Source organism: Tasmannia lanceolata, unplaced genomic scaffold (assembly GCF_043159265.1).
Source record: "Tasmannia lanceolata isolate RefF3 unplaced genomic scaffold, GAP_Taslan_0.1 ptg000037l, whole genome shotgun sequence".
Classification (NCBI taxonomy): domain Eukaryota; kingdom Viridiplantae; phylum Streptophyta; class Magnoliopsida; order Canellales; family Winteraceae; genus Tasmannia; species Tasmannia lanceolata.
The window spans coordinates 14,442,260-14,456,910 of record NW_027518714.1 but is presented as its reverse complement, the minus strand read 5'-3'; the positions used below and the strand labels follow the sequence as shown (position 1 = coordinate 14,456,910).

At 36.7% G+C, this 14,651-nt stretch overlaps 1 pseudogene; it reads left to right on the top strand.

Annotated features, from left to right (window-relative positions):
* Positions 1 to 14,651, top strand: part of LOC143861259 (beta-glucosidase 18-like) — a 46,174-nt pseudogene that overhangs the window by 22,311 nt on the left and 9,212 nt on the right.

Genomic DNA, 14,651 nt, shown 5'->3' with positions numbered 1-14,651 from the left:
GTAGGAAAAATATTTCTTGAGGGATAAAATCAGTTTTTTTTATGACATCGGGTATCTCCACCCCAATTTTTAGGGCAGGACTATTCCCCCACAAATGCGCACAATCACCCATAATGATAAAATCAGTTTTATGTTCATTTTATGTACAGAGCAAAGGGGAAATTGTCTTAGAATTTCTTTTCTCATTATTTTAGAGGCAAATAGTAATTTTAATTAGGGATATCATTATAAATTGGAAAATGATATGATAACCGAGAGTAAGGTGTTAGGAAATAATCCTAACGGTGGATGTGGCTTTTGCAAGATCGACGGTCAAGATCATTTGGTTAGTTAATTACTTTTGTGAAAAGTCATTAATGAAAAGACTTTATGTGAAAAGGTATAAACATAAAGAGACGTTTGGGGAGAGGGATCGGCGCGATGAGGAGTCGCATCTTTTCCCACAAACGCTTATAAAAAGTACTCTTGGGTCCTATTTGCACACAACGAATTTGTTTCCAAACTTTGAGAATCCACACTTGAAGAGAAAGGAAACCGGTCCCCATCACCGACTATTGTGTAGCAAAGAGAAACCTTAAGAGAAAGAAAAATAAGATTCATGGCTTCCGGTATGTCTTTTTCTCATTTCAATTTATTCCATATTATCACATGTGATTTTCTCAATGTTGAATAGTTAAGATCCGTTGCCGGTGTTCATATTGTATCGAACACTTACATGTGGTATCAGAGCCACGGTTCCGGCGAGAAAATGGCGAGAAAATCGCATTAAAAGTAATTGAAATAGGGTTTGTGAAAACTTGTATTTTGAGTGCCGCCATCAATTTTGGAGTCGGATCGATGATTAAATGGCACTGAAACGTTGCTTGTGTTCTCATGAATCCAACGCAACAAACGGTTCGTCGATCCGATGTCTGGATTGCGTTTGGCGGCGATTTAAAGATGAAAATTTTAACTTTTGGGGAAGTTTTGGACCTTGCCGGAAAACCGTGTGCCGCCGGCGACCGGCTTGTCCGACCAGAGATTTTCCAGCGTGGTTGGGAAGTTCGTCGAGAGACGAGTCCAACGGCGTATTCTGAGCCTCAATCGGACTTCAAACGAAGCCGCAATAATAAATCGAACTTTGAGTGTTTTTCGAATTTTGCTGGAATTTTCACTATTTTAATGAAGAAGACGGTGAATAGTGTCGGGCTTGGCGGGCCGAACCGGGCCGCGCGGGCCCATCAAGGATCCGCGACGGGCTTTTCAATTAAAAAGGGCCCAGTAGACCCTCTAAGCCCACCAGACCGCATGGCCCAACCTGACCTAAACCGGCCCATAGGCCTAAACGGCCCAAATCTGTGTTTGACTCGGTTTGGCCCATTTTTGTGAGATTTTTGGCCAGATTATAGTGGTTCTGGAGGTTTTGCACCATTTTGAATCCATTTTTTGGGTCAATTTTGGCATTTGGCTTCTGTATCATATAGGTATAGTGTAAATTCAAAAACTTTTGATTTTTCAAGTTGGTTTTTGAGTCAAATATTTTAGGGTTTTAGCCCAAGTAAAACTGGTTCCGAACGTTTTGCAGCCCTTTGAAACCATTTTTGCTATCCATTTTGCCATTTGAGCACTGTATAATACACTTATAGTGTATTTTTAACACTTTTGACTTTATAAATTTGGTTTTGAGTCAAAAGTTTTGGAGTTTTGGGGTCGGATTAGATTGGTTCCTAAGGTTACAGACCGTTCTGGACCTATTTTTGAGGTCATTTTTGGTATTTAAGCACTGTATGATATAGTTACAGTGTAAAATCAAGACTTTTGGTTTTGTAAGTTTGATTTTAAGTCAAATATTTTGGGGTTTTGGACTTGGGTTAGACCATTCCTATGGTTTTAGACCATTATGAACCCGTTTCCAAGGTCTGTTTTGGTGTTCAGAGTCTGGATTTTAAAATTCCAGTGTAATTTTATAACTTTTGGGTTTTTAAAAGTGGGCCTTGAGTTTAATTTTGATTTGAAACTCTTGAAGAATTAACTAAATGCCATGGAGACCCAGTTATGTAAAGTTTTGATGTTGTTTAATGATTAAAACTCAGTCAATGAACACCTTTGGTTTCTAATTCTTAACTTAAGCACCCCTATATATTGTTTATATGCTTTATGTTTTGCATATAACTTAAGGGTTAAAATGATTAGTTGAAATCATATATGGGACTAAACTTTTAACTTGAATGCACATTAGTTCATGCCAGATATGCTTAAAACCCAAGCTTATGGTTATAATAAACTGATAGTGTGTATTTTCAAATCCTAAAACATTGAATTATGTTTGATCATGGAACTTGAAAGTTGGTTTTGTATACACAAGTTTATTACGTTGTTCATTATTTTTAGTTGAAATTGAACTATATCTTGTTATGATTGGTCACTAAATGAATGAACAAAGAACTGCGAATCCAACTGGGAAACGAAATCGCTTAAGGTTACGTGGTTAATTTTGAAAACGATGTCGCATACAATGACACATTTATGGACTATGAACCACTTTCAATTGCGACTATTTGTCCAAGAGCAACACTCGGTCCAACGGACGACCCACAATGACACGTCTGATGTTTCGTCGGGGTCACATTTTTGTGTTTTTTTTTTGTGATTCTGGGCAATCTAACTAATTTTTCCTTAAGATAGATTGATTGAGTATTGTATGTGAGAACCAATTGTGTGCCGTGGCACGGCCCAACGGACGACCACGGTGATACACCGGTGTCTCTTCATAATCATGGTATTGTATTTTCTAAACTAGAAACCAATTCTGCATCATGGCACGGTCCAATGGACGACCCACGATGGCACATATGGTATCTAATTAGAAGTACACTTATGTATCATCATGATTTTATACATTTTAGTCATTCTTTTCAGTTGGATTGATTAAAATCGTGGATTGAGTTAATTAAACTCCATTTCTGGACTGAATAGGTGTTATAAGAAGTGAGCATGTTTGGAACTGCAAGTCTGTGTCTGTGACATTGAAGTTGTTGGTATCTTAGTGACTTTTCTAGATACCGATTATGTTGAGTACTTTAGTGGGTCAGAAACCTTAGCAAGTGATGGAATAGATCTGCATAATTCAAGACTACAAAAGGCTAGACTATGTATCATTGAATGACAGGCTCACTAAACCCACATCTAAAAGATGCTTATGAATAGTGAGAGTTCAATGTTAGTATCACTCTAGTAGTAATGGTAGACCTCCATTTTTATGCAATTCGAGATATTTTTAAGACTCGAAAATGCAAAGGAGTTCTTGAATGTAGTTAGTGAATATTTTAGAGGATCATTGGAAGCACTTGTAAATACCCTTATGATGTGTTTTGATAACCTTAAAGTATATTCACCAAAGTTGTAGTTTTGAGCACACTTTGAAAGGCTTTAGATTCAGAACCTTGGTTGTGCTCACTTTCGACACACCACTTGGTTATTTTAAATGGCAGCATTAGAGTCATGAAGATATAGACTAGTCTTAGCATTATCAATTAAAGAGAGTGAACTTTGTATCAAGTGCCGTTATCTTGAATAATAAATGACACATACTTAAAGTATGGATCCCTTAAGTTTGATATGGCCTGGAATTAATACCATATCTTTGTATATTATGATTTCATTTCGTAAGTACTCCGGAAAAAGATTTGTACATTTAGAATTCTATGTGAGGTCTTGGTGCGAGTTAGGTGCTTAGTAGAGGAGAGTATACCATTATATCGGGAAATAGAATAAAGGTGGCTGTTGAATCCATTATTACTCGCCACTCTTTTCTGAAATTTTGGTTTCATATGAACTAGAAATCTTATTCTAGAAAAACTTGATTCCTTTGGCTATGAATCAAGGTTTGGAAGTATAATGGATTCTCTCTAGTTTTCCATTTCCCATTTAGTGATTTTGGTTCTCTTCAGGGCAATCCTTATTGACTTGGATTGCACTTCTCTCAAGGTCAGACTTGGCCTCATTAGAATAAGATAATCAGAATTGTTAGAAATAAATGAAATCGCGTGAACAAGAATTTATCCAATCAGTAGGTTAAGTTTTTTAACCACATATCTGAGGATAGTTGGGTAAAAGAAGAATTCTAGATTCACTTGATTTTATCGATTTAAACAATGATACGGGGTACATTGAAGGAGAAATATACAAAGATTAATCGGTTTAGGGTGTTACCAAGAGTATTGATCTACTAAAGGTCATTCACAATGACATCTTGGATCTTTGGACTCTGACAGTTGGTGGCGGAAGGTGTTACCCTTTTGGTTAAATTTTCTAGCCATATTTAAATGTGTCTCTCTAATCAGAAGTAGAGGCCCTATCTTTGTTTGTGATAAGGTAAGAGTCGAGAATTAACTTGACATAAACGATCAAAACAATAAGGGTCATTTATACAGCTCTCTGCTGCCTAAGATTGTGGGTTAAAACTCTTAAAACACCCATGTATTTTGTGATCCAAGTAAGGCTGTGCCTAAGACCCTTTAACATTTATAGGTCATAAGGAAGCTGAAATTGGGAAACATGTAACTTTGGGTTGTTTACATGAGGCAAAAGTTTATAACCCACGAATATAGTGATTAAGCTCTATGACCATAAGTTGCAATTTCATAGATTATCTTAAAGTATTTAAGGGTTTTAGGTTCTGTTGATTGACCCATAGTACGTATATTGTCGGGATTAAATGTGCCAAGACTTCTAAAGGATGGTGACCTTAGTGGGAGTGTAGTGTCTTTAGTAAAATCACCTTTAAGGAGAACCAGATTGTAGTACCGGTACTGGTGATCCAAGATAAGGTGGTACCAATGCTCATTGGAACATTAAAAGACACATATAAGTTAACAACCCACATTATAGATGTTTTGGTGGTGACAACTACCGAACAATCCTTGAGGCTAAGGAAAGAGGCACATAGTCTGTAGACTTAGAGATTCTACTTAAGGTTTAGAGCAGACTTCTCGACAATTGTACATAAAGTTTCATCAAGTATTCTCTATGTTAAGTTTTAAGGAATTGTCACAGGATAATGGATATATCTTAAGGTCGGAGGAGTAATATTATTTTCCTCGTGTTATGTGTTGATGGTATACTACTTGCTAGTAATACTTAGCCATGTTCAATGATATTCATACAAAAGAATTCAGGTGAAGCATCCTACATAATAGGAGTTTAGATTCACCTAGTTGGGACTCGAGGATTGCTGAGATTGCAGAAAGTCTATCTTGGTAAAGTCCTAAGTATTGAACATGGATAAATTACTCAATTTGTAGTGTTCCTATAGTTAAAGGTGATATATTCAGTCAGTTCCAAGGTCCCAGGATCGATTCATTATAGGAGTAGATAAAGAGGTTCCCTAATAGTTCCGCAATTGGGGTCTATTGAATATTTAAATCTGCACCTATCTATGTATAACCTATATGGTGGGCAAATTTAGAAAGTACCAATGTTATTTATGTATGGATCATTGGAAATTTGCCAAAAGGTTATATATTGTCTATAAGGGACTAAAGGTTTAATGCTCACATAAAGTAAATGAGATAACCCTAGTGTGATTGGTTAATCTAATTCCGACTGTTGTCGGAACACCTAGAGTTCTGCTCTAATATATTTTGCAGAAAGTCCTAAATCGTGGAAGAATGTCAAATTGACACTCAGTTGCTTCCACCTTGGGTACGGAGTTTATTGTGTACTTCAAGGCCTTGTACTATGCCTTGAAGTCGCGGAATTTTATTTCAGGGTTTTATCTTGTTGATAGTCGACAAGTTACTGGGAATGTATTGTGATAATTCCGCTGCGGTTTTACAATTCCAAGAACGACAAATCAAGTAATGTGGTCAATGTATTGACATATTGTCGTGAGGAAGTTCAGAATCAGTGTGTATCTGAAGATTACATAAGCACCGCACTTATGTTGGCAGATCCTTTGACTGAGGGCTTGTCACCAAAGCTCTTCAGAGAGCATGTCGCGCGCATAAGGTTGGTTGACACTTTTGATAGCCTATGACAGTGGGAGTCTGCATTAGGTATTGAGATACACTGTTGTGATCACATTTTATTTTATGATTCTGATATATATTATTTTCTACCGCTCCATTTTGTGCACATTACGTAAATGGATTGTAAGTAAGAGGTAGAATGTCTGTAGACTATTTTGAACCATGTTTACATCTTATGCATGTATGCTTTTACATTCATGTTAGTAAGAATTACTAATAATATAATCATGGGGTAGGCTATTGGGTAGAATTGGTGACCCAATGGTTACATGGTTTATTGTTGGTAGTTTTTGCTAAACGGAATGTTGGGTTTATTATCTAACTAATTTAAAGTTATGATCCTTATGTTTGGCTCAAAGATCTTGCTAGCCAAGTGGGAGAATGTTAGGAAATAATCCTAACGGTGGATGTGGCTTTTGCAAGATCGACGGTCAAGATCATTTGGTTAGTTAATTACTTTTGTGAAAAGTCATTAATGAAAAGACTTTATGTGAAGGTATAAACATAAAGAGACGTTTGGGGAGAGGGATCGGCGCGATGATGAGTCGCATCTCTTCCCACAAACGCTTATAAAAAGTACTCTTGGGTCCTATTTGCACACAACGAATTTGTTTCCAAACTTTGAGAATCCACGCTTGAAGAGAAAGGAAACCGGTCCCCATCTCCGACTATTGTGTAGCAAAGAGAAACCTTAAGAGAAAGAAAAATAAGATTCATGGCTTCCGGTATGTCTTTTTCTCATTTCAATTTATTCCATATTGTTACATGTGATTTTCTCAATGTTGAATCGCTAAGATCCGTTGCCGGTGTTCATATTGTATCGAACCCTGACATAAGGCAGATGGGAGAAACCAACAATCAGAGTACGCCATGTGTCAAAAAAAAAACCTTCTTTTTAATCTGGCAGGGGTCTCTGCCAAACCCCAGGTTACCTATGCCAAAAAAAAAAACACCTGTTTTGGTGAGTTTCCTAAACCAAATTAAGGAATATTGTAGGTCACTTGATATGGTGGCAATAATGGATTTGTTCTGTTTCCAGTTCAGTCGTAAAACCAGCTTCCCTAGCATTACTCTTACCAGTTAAAGGTCCCTATAAATAAAACTTTGAATTGCCAAACATGCCCACAACATACTATCATGGTTTCAAATTTCGGATTTCGGTGGAGACCGACACCGAAATCCTGAAAAACTGAAATGATATTTTATCTCGGCCGAAATTTCGGAATTTCGGTCGAATTTTCGATTTTTCTGAAATTTGACCCAAAAAATCTGATTTTTTATATTAATTTAATATTTCAATGAAATTTCGATCGAAATTTAAAATTGAATAAAATATTGGTTTCGTTTATGTACCATATTTCGACCGAAATTTCGGAATTTCATGGGTCCGAAACTGGTACCGAAACCGAAATTTTAAATCATGCCTACTACTACTACTACTATTATTATTATCATCATCTACCATTATCAAGAGTATTCATCATCATCATCATCATCATCATCAGCATCAGTGTAGCACTCTATCATGATAATTTCGTATCAATAATTTATTCATAATTTGTAACTGCAGGTTTTTGGATCCTATAATTTATGGCAATTATCCTCCCGAAATGCGCGAGATCCTGGGTTCAAGATTACCGACGTTTTCATCCGAAGATAGAAGAAAGTTACAAAATAAGTTGGATTTATTGGAATTAACCATTACTCAACTCTCTATGTCAAAGATTGCATGTTTTTCCCATGCCAATCAAACTCTTCTGAAGGGGATATGTGAAGCGGATATGTTCGCATTGCGTACTGGAGAAAGAGATGGAATCCCTTTGGAACTCCGGTAATTTTTTCAACAACAAAAAAAATAAATGTAGAAATTTATTAATAAGTACCAGGTTGTGTAAAGTTGGCAAAGGGAGTGGCGTTGCTATATGCAAAAAGGAAGAGACTCATAGAATGGCAGAGGCATTAAAAATGCCCCTGCAAATGTCTTGGGACAGTTTAATATGCATTTGTAATTTTTTTTAATAAAAAAAAAATAATCTAAGGATAAGTAGGCTAACCACTATGATTAAGAGCCTTGTAAATTAACCTCCGTTTAATTTTAAAATTATGAAAATAGCCCACGGTTTAGTGTAACTGTGGACTGTGGAACCTCAACTAACTCTTGGAGTCTTTTCTGTTGTAGCTGTAGGCCCCTGTTACTTTTGGATATTGAGAATTAATTTTGAGTCCAAAATTGATTATTGAGCTCAAAATTAAAAATTGGTTTTGAGTCCAAAACTGATTATTAGACTCGAAATTAAGTTTAATTTTGAGTCCAATAATCAGTTTAGGACTTCAAATCAATGCCCAAAATCCAAAACCAACATGACCTTAGGGACTATTCGTTTAAGATTATGACAACCTATAGCGAGTGCTAAACTAATTATTGGACTTAAATTCAAACTTAATTTTGAGTCCAATAACCGGTTGTCATAATCATTAATCGGTATTGGAGTCACATTCGGTTGTCAGAATCTTAAAGGCCCGGTTCGTTTAAGATTATGCCAAATGACTCTGAGCCTAAAACCAATTATTGGATTCAATTGAACACAATGTTCAATAATTGGTTTTGGACTCACAATGGATTGTCATAAATTTTAATGAACAGTGCCTAATGAATCAGGGCCATGATTATATTGGTGCAGACGGCAATGCCAGGTCTCTACGTGGTTCCGCATGGTATGGAAAAGGTATTGATGTACATGATGGAAAGATACAACAATACCCCAATGTTTATCACAGAAAATGGTAAGACACAAAAATACATACGTAGAAATACTTATTATCTATAATATATACTAAGCATGTTTTTTTCTATTGTCATTCGTCTTTTTTCCGAGAAAAGCTTTTCTTAGAAAATTGTTTCCCTTTACAAAAAGAGACATCCATTACCCTCTATTAAAAACAATTGACTTCCCCAAAACACTTGCAACGTTTATCTCTTAAAATCAGCAACCCCTCTTTAATACTATCCAAACCCATTCTTCTTAACGTAGTGATTATACACTTTCCATTTGACTATGTACTCCCAAAATCTTCCGGTTCTGCTTCCGTTTTTTTTATTCTGGGTCCTTTCTCCCATATCGCATGTATAAGAACCATCTCAGGAAGCGAGCATCACAACCATAACTTCCTATGTGTACCTGAAAATACGAGGAATGTACATGTACGATGCTTCTCTCAAATGATGGGTAGTGCTTCTCTATCTACCGAAGGTTTTGTCCTTATCCTCTTTCCTTCACCTTGGATTAATGTTTCTTACAATCTTTCTTTTACCACTAAAATTTGCAGCAACTTTGGATGAGTGTTTCTTTGGTGATTTTGCCTCTGTAACTTTGGAAAAAAGCAGGTTTGCCCCAATGGCCAGTTGGGTTCCTTAAATGCTTGGTAATATTTTATGTAGCAGGACTTATTTTATTTCATTATTCTTTTTTTAATAGGTATTGTAGGACTCAATTAGGATTTAGCAATATCTAAATTGGCTTTTAATATTAATGTGGCTGCTAGTAATATTTTTAGTACTTCTTTATATTTAGTAGGTTATGGAGATTTTATATAACTCTTAGTATATTGGCTACTCTTAGAATAGAAAGCTATTATTTAATTAGGAAGTAGATTTGGGTATGATTCTTATTAAGTAGGAAAGTTGAATAGGATCTATAGCTTATAAATAAATTGTAATCTTCTATTTCATCAATGAAGAAAGCATCTTAAAAATTGTGTCTTTTCACAAAGGAGGACCGATCCTTCCCTCGAAGTGGATCAAGAGGCTGATCTTCCCTCTAAGAAGATCAAATCCGTTATGAACCGATCTAGGTTCGTAACACACATGTATGATAATTAAAGTCATTGATGTACTGGCTGGCCACATGTGTAGGCTGAACACTTGATTTAGAGGGCCGTGCTTCATGTTTGGTCCGCAATGTCAATGTTTTAGTACAATATTTCCATCCTTTTTGGTTTTCCCACCATTTTGCATCTCATGTTTTGATGGAAGGCATGCCATTTTACACCCATGCATAGCATGGGGCCGAACACTAGTTATTATATATAGGGAAATGATATCAGCACAACCATTCTATGTTATTTGCACGGTCCTAGTGTGTCTTTCCTTTTTTTAATTGCCTTTAAGTGCTTTGTTATGTTATTTGCGCGGTCCTAGTTAGGGGTGTTCATTATTCGGTTCTAACCGAATAACCGAACCGAACCGAATTGATTCGGTCGGTCTAGTTTTTTGCTAATTCGGTTCAGTTTCGGTTTTTTTTTTTTGGTTAATTCGGTTCGGTTTCGGTTATCTCAGGAAAAAAATTCGATTAACCGAATAACCGAAATTAACTAAAAATAAACATTATTTTTTTTAAAAATGATGTATGGGCACTCCGTAGGATGATCCAAACCGTCCATTTGACTGATCACAGCTTCAATAGGTTGTGCCTAAAAAACCGTTTCGATAGATTGATCATAGCCCTCCGATCCAACCGTCCAAATAGATTTTTTTTTGTCTTTTTATCACTATTCGTTATTCGGTTTTTAATTCGGTTCGGTTTTGGTTCGATTTTCCTAAAATTCGGTTCGGTTTCGATTTCCGAAATTTGATAACCGAAATTATTTTGGTTATCAAATTTCGGTTCGGTTATAACCGATTGAACACCCCCCCTATTGTGTCTTTTCTTTTTTAATTGTCTTAAACTCTTTAAGTGCTTTTAGGGAACTGTAATAAGCTTTTTGACAGCTCTTTAAATGTTAAAAGACAAGCCACGACGGTGCAAATAACAAAACATGCTTGTACTGATATCATTTCCCTATTTATAATATAAAACTGTCCCTAACTTGTTACATACTTCACATGTAGGGTTTCCACAACAAAGCAGTCCTGACGTTCCGGACTTACTCAACGACAGGCAAAGAGTAGAATACCTAGGCTTCCCTAAACGTTGCCATGAGGTATGTTATCATAAATTAATACATGTACGCATCTTTTTTTACTTGTACCTTTAAAAACATAAGGATAATTCTTAATTGTGATCCGGAGAATATTGTGAAGATTAAATTTAGCAGATACGATGTGAAGAACAGAAGAGCCAACATGAGAGATAAGCCAATCATGTCCATTACTGACATGAATCTGATCATGGCTGTTACATTCAGAGGGCCAGGAGATGATGTGAGATAGGGAGTGTGATGATTCAAACAACAACTAATAGCCAAGAAGTGGAAGACCAACTGAAGGTGGAACAAACTAGAGTGTAGCAATGGCCGCTGCCTCAAGAACAGAACAATGACCCTAAAACCCTGCCTCTATTACAACCGAGGAACCAGCGAACTTGTAGCCAAATACATAGATGAAATAGAATATGAACAACTGGTGGGGTATTTAAAAAAAAAAAACATTTAAAAAAAAACAAGGAAAAGAAAAACTTTATTTAACATAGAGTTTTGGTTTTCATTATTTTCCAGTCACTTGGGCACCATCTTCTCACTCATGCCCTCTCAATTCTCTCCCTCTCCTACTCTCGCTATCCCTCTCTCAACACTTGATAAGCCAATATTCTGTGAAATAAAATTTCATGGCTTCCAAACATGACCTATATGTTACAAAATATCTTCTATAGATCGTAATAAACCCAAAATTCAGGGGATTTCATCAAGGATTTGCAAATTCCTCAAATACCACCGTAATAGTCATAAACCCAAAATTTATTTCGCATCCACGTCCACTACAGACGCCCCTTGAAAGGTTAACTAAATCTTCAAATCCCATTCACTTGGAAGGTTACCTAAATCTTCAAACCCTAAGGAGCCTAAATGTCGTCTAAATTTTCAATCCCTGAGATCAAAGAATCACATTAACGAGCGTGCGGGTATTTTTTAGCCTTTCCACCTGCGGTCGTACAAAGAGTATAATCTATATCTTACCGAGATTTAATACGCTGTAAGCCCTTATCGTCACTTATTTTTCAAAAAGTAATGTAGGGACCACACTATATTATGATCCAAACCGTCCATATGATGGGCCATAATGTAAATAGCTTTCCATTGGGTGAACCTAGCCCTCCGATTTATAGAAGTTTATATAATATGCAGCTCATTATAGATCGGAGGGTTGGGATCATACTATGGAAATGATTTTGGGGCACAACCTATTTACATTATGGCCCATCAGATGGACGGCTTGGATCATCCTATAGCGTGGTCCGTACAGTACTTTTTGAAAAATAAGGAACTATAAGGGCTTACACCTTATAAAATATCTATTTTACCCATTAGACCAGTCTGTATGTCACACTGTTTTAGTGGCGGTCTTATAAAACCACATTTGTATGTGGTTTTTACCGGTGGAAATATAAAACTGCCGGAAAAGACTTACGCTCTGACATCAGACAATAGATATTCCAGCAGTTAAACAAACCGAGGGTATTAACGGGTCTTTAACGGTGCTGTTTCATGGCCATCGGTAACTGTCCGCCAGTAAAAGTGACATTTTTTTATCGTAGACGAGTCAATTGGATTGTGCCCTAAAAGACACATCCGTGAAAAGTTACGTGGAAGCTTTCCAACTCTATAAATAGGATAAATCAATGAAAAAAATATTTGGGAAAATTTACTCCCCTCCATTTCTAACTCTCTCATTTTTCAAGTGCTCATTTTGACTTATCCCATACTAGTATTATTCATTTCACTTATTTTTGGGCCCTTGATTCATTGTGATTTTGATAGATTGTAGTAGTTGATTCACAAGAGTGTGCTGGGCATTGTATCCTAGGGGCAGAGATTCTAAGAGGGGTTATAGCCGTTGATTTTTTGGGCATTGTATCCTAGGTTACATTTTTCGGCACTTGATACGTTGTGATTTTGATAGATTGCAACCGTTGATTCACAGGAGTGTGTCCGGCAATGTATCATACGGGCAAAGATTCCAAGAGCCACCTACATATTGATTTTGGATATAATCTATTTGTGGAGGAATTTACTGCTGTTATGACAGTACCTTAAATGGTGTGCCTTGCCATTTAATTTTATTATTGTCATACTATATTACTCCATCATCGTCATTTTCAAATCTTGTTCCTAGTTTTAGCTTATTTCCTAACAACACTACTTCGGAGAGTGGCAGCCTAAGGGACACAACACTTATTGAAAGACTGAAGGGAAAATAACTGATGATTTGGTCATTTTCATGGTGTTTTAGGTGTTTGTTCGGATTTGAGCTCTGTTCCTTATTTTCTTGTGCACATGTGGCCATAGAGAATCCCTTTGTATTAGGGAGATGATATTTTCACCCATCTGCAGTACGTATTCTCCCCCTTTTAAAGTGATTTGACGTCAGAAAGCTTTTAACGTGATTTGTGACGTTAAATCACGTTCACGTTAAATCATGTTAAATCACGTTTTAATGTGATTTTTGACGTTAAAGTTGCCTATTGTTCATGTTAAATCACGTTAAAATCTTTTTGACGTCAAATCACGTTAAAAGGGGCGAATGCATACTGCAGAGGGGTGAAAATACATCTCCCTTTTATTGTTTTACAGAACAGGATTCCATTTTGCTAACAGCCCTCTGCCTTAATAAACTATTTTTTGCACCACAAACACGAGCTTACCTAGAAAAATGGATGATTTTTACCACTAACTGGTAGTTGAGCTTCTACCATTCAACACCTTGGTAAGAGAAGGATCCCTAGTCATCTTTGCACACAAAGAACTCATGAAGATAACATGTAAAGATTAAAAACAATTTTCCATTAATCGTGCATTTAGTTGAAAAGCTTGGCAATTGAGCCTTATTCTTGTCGCATATTTCTACCATTAGATTAGGTCAATAACCTTGCTGGAGAAACAACAGCAATATTTATCCTTTAACTAGCGTGTCAAACTAAAAAGCTTCCAAATTAAGACAGGAGCTCTTAAACAAGCAAATCTCGGAATCCTAAAATTAATGCGATTTGAGTCCAATAATCGGTTTGGGAGCTCACCATTGGTTGTCATAATCTCAAACGAACAGGGCCTAAGCAAGGCGTGATGGATCATTGAGCAAGGATCTTCTAATCAAGGCGATATCAACAACATTGGGCCAGACTTGTGGTTTCCGATAGGATCAATGGATTAAATAATGTCCATGTGGCCCTTGTTGGGCCCGTTGTTCCAAACCTTTTGGTGACTGTCAGAGCGGCGACTCCGAGATTGAACCATACATTGCAGCCCATTACGTCATATTATCCCATGCAGTCGATATTTACAGGAAAAGATACCAGGTAACCGATTATATATGAGGAATATGTTCGTACGCTCAAGCTCTAATAAGGAATGGTGCACTTGAGTGCACCAATCACATGGGTCCCACAATTTCTGTGAGGATCCAAACTATTCATTTGCAAGGGCCTATCATAGATAGGGTGTGTACCAAAAATCAGCTCCATTGAATCATCCTAACCCCTCCAAAAGTGGAGGGCAAAAATGGGCAGGTTTGTGGTTTGTCCATTTTGACCTCCACAAATGGATGGGTTAGGATGATCCTATGGAGCTGATTTTTTGTACACACCCTATCTATGTAAGGCCCTTTCTAGTGAATGCTTTGGATCATCCTAACAATGTGGGCCTCAATGGTTT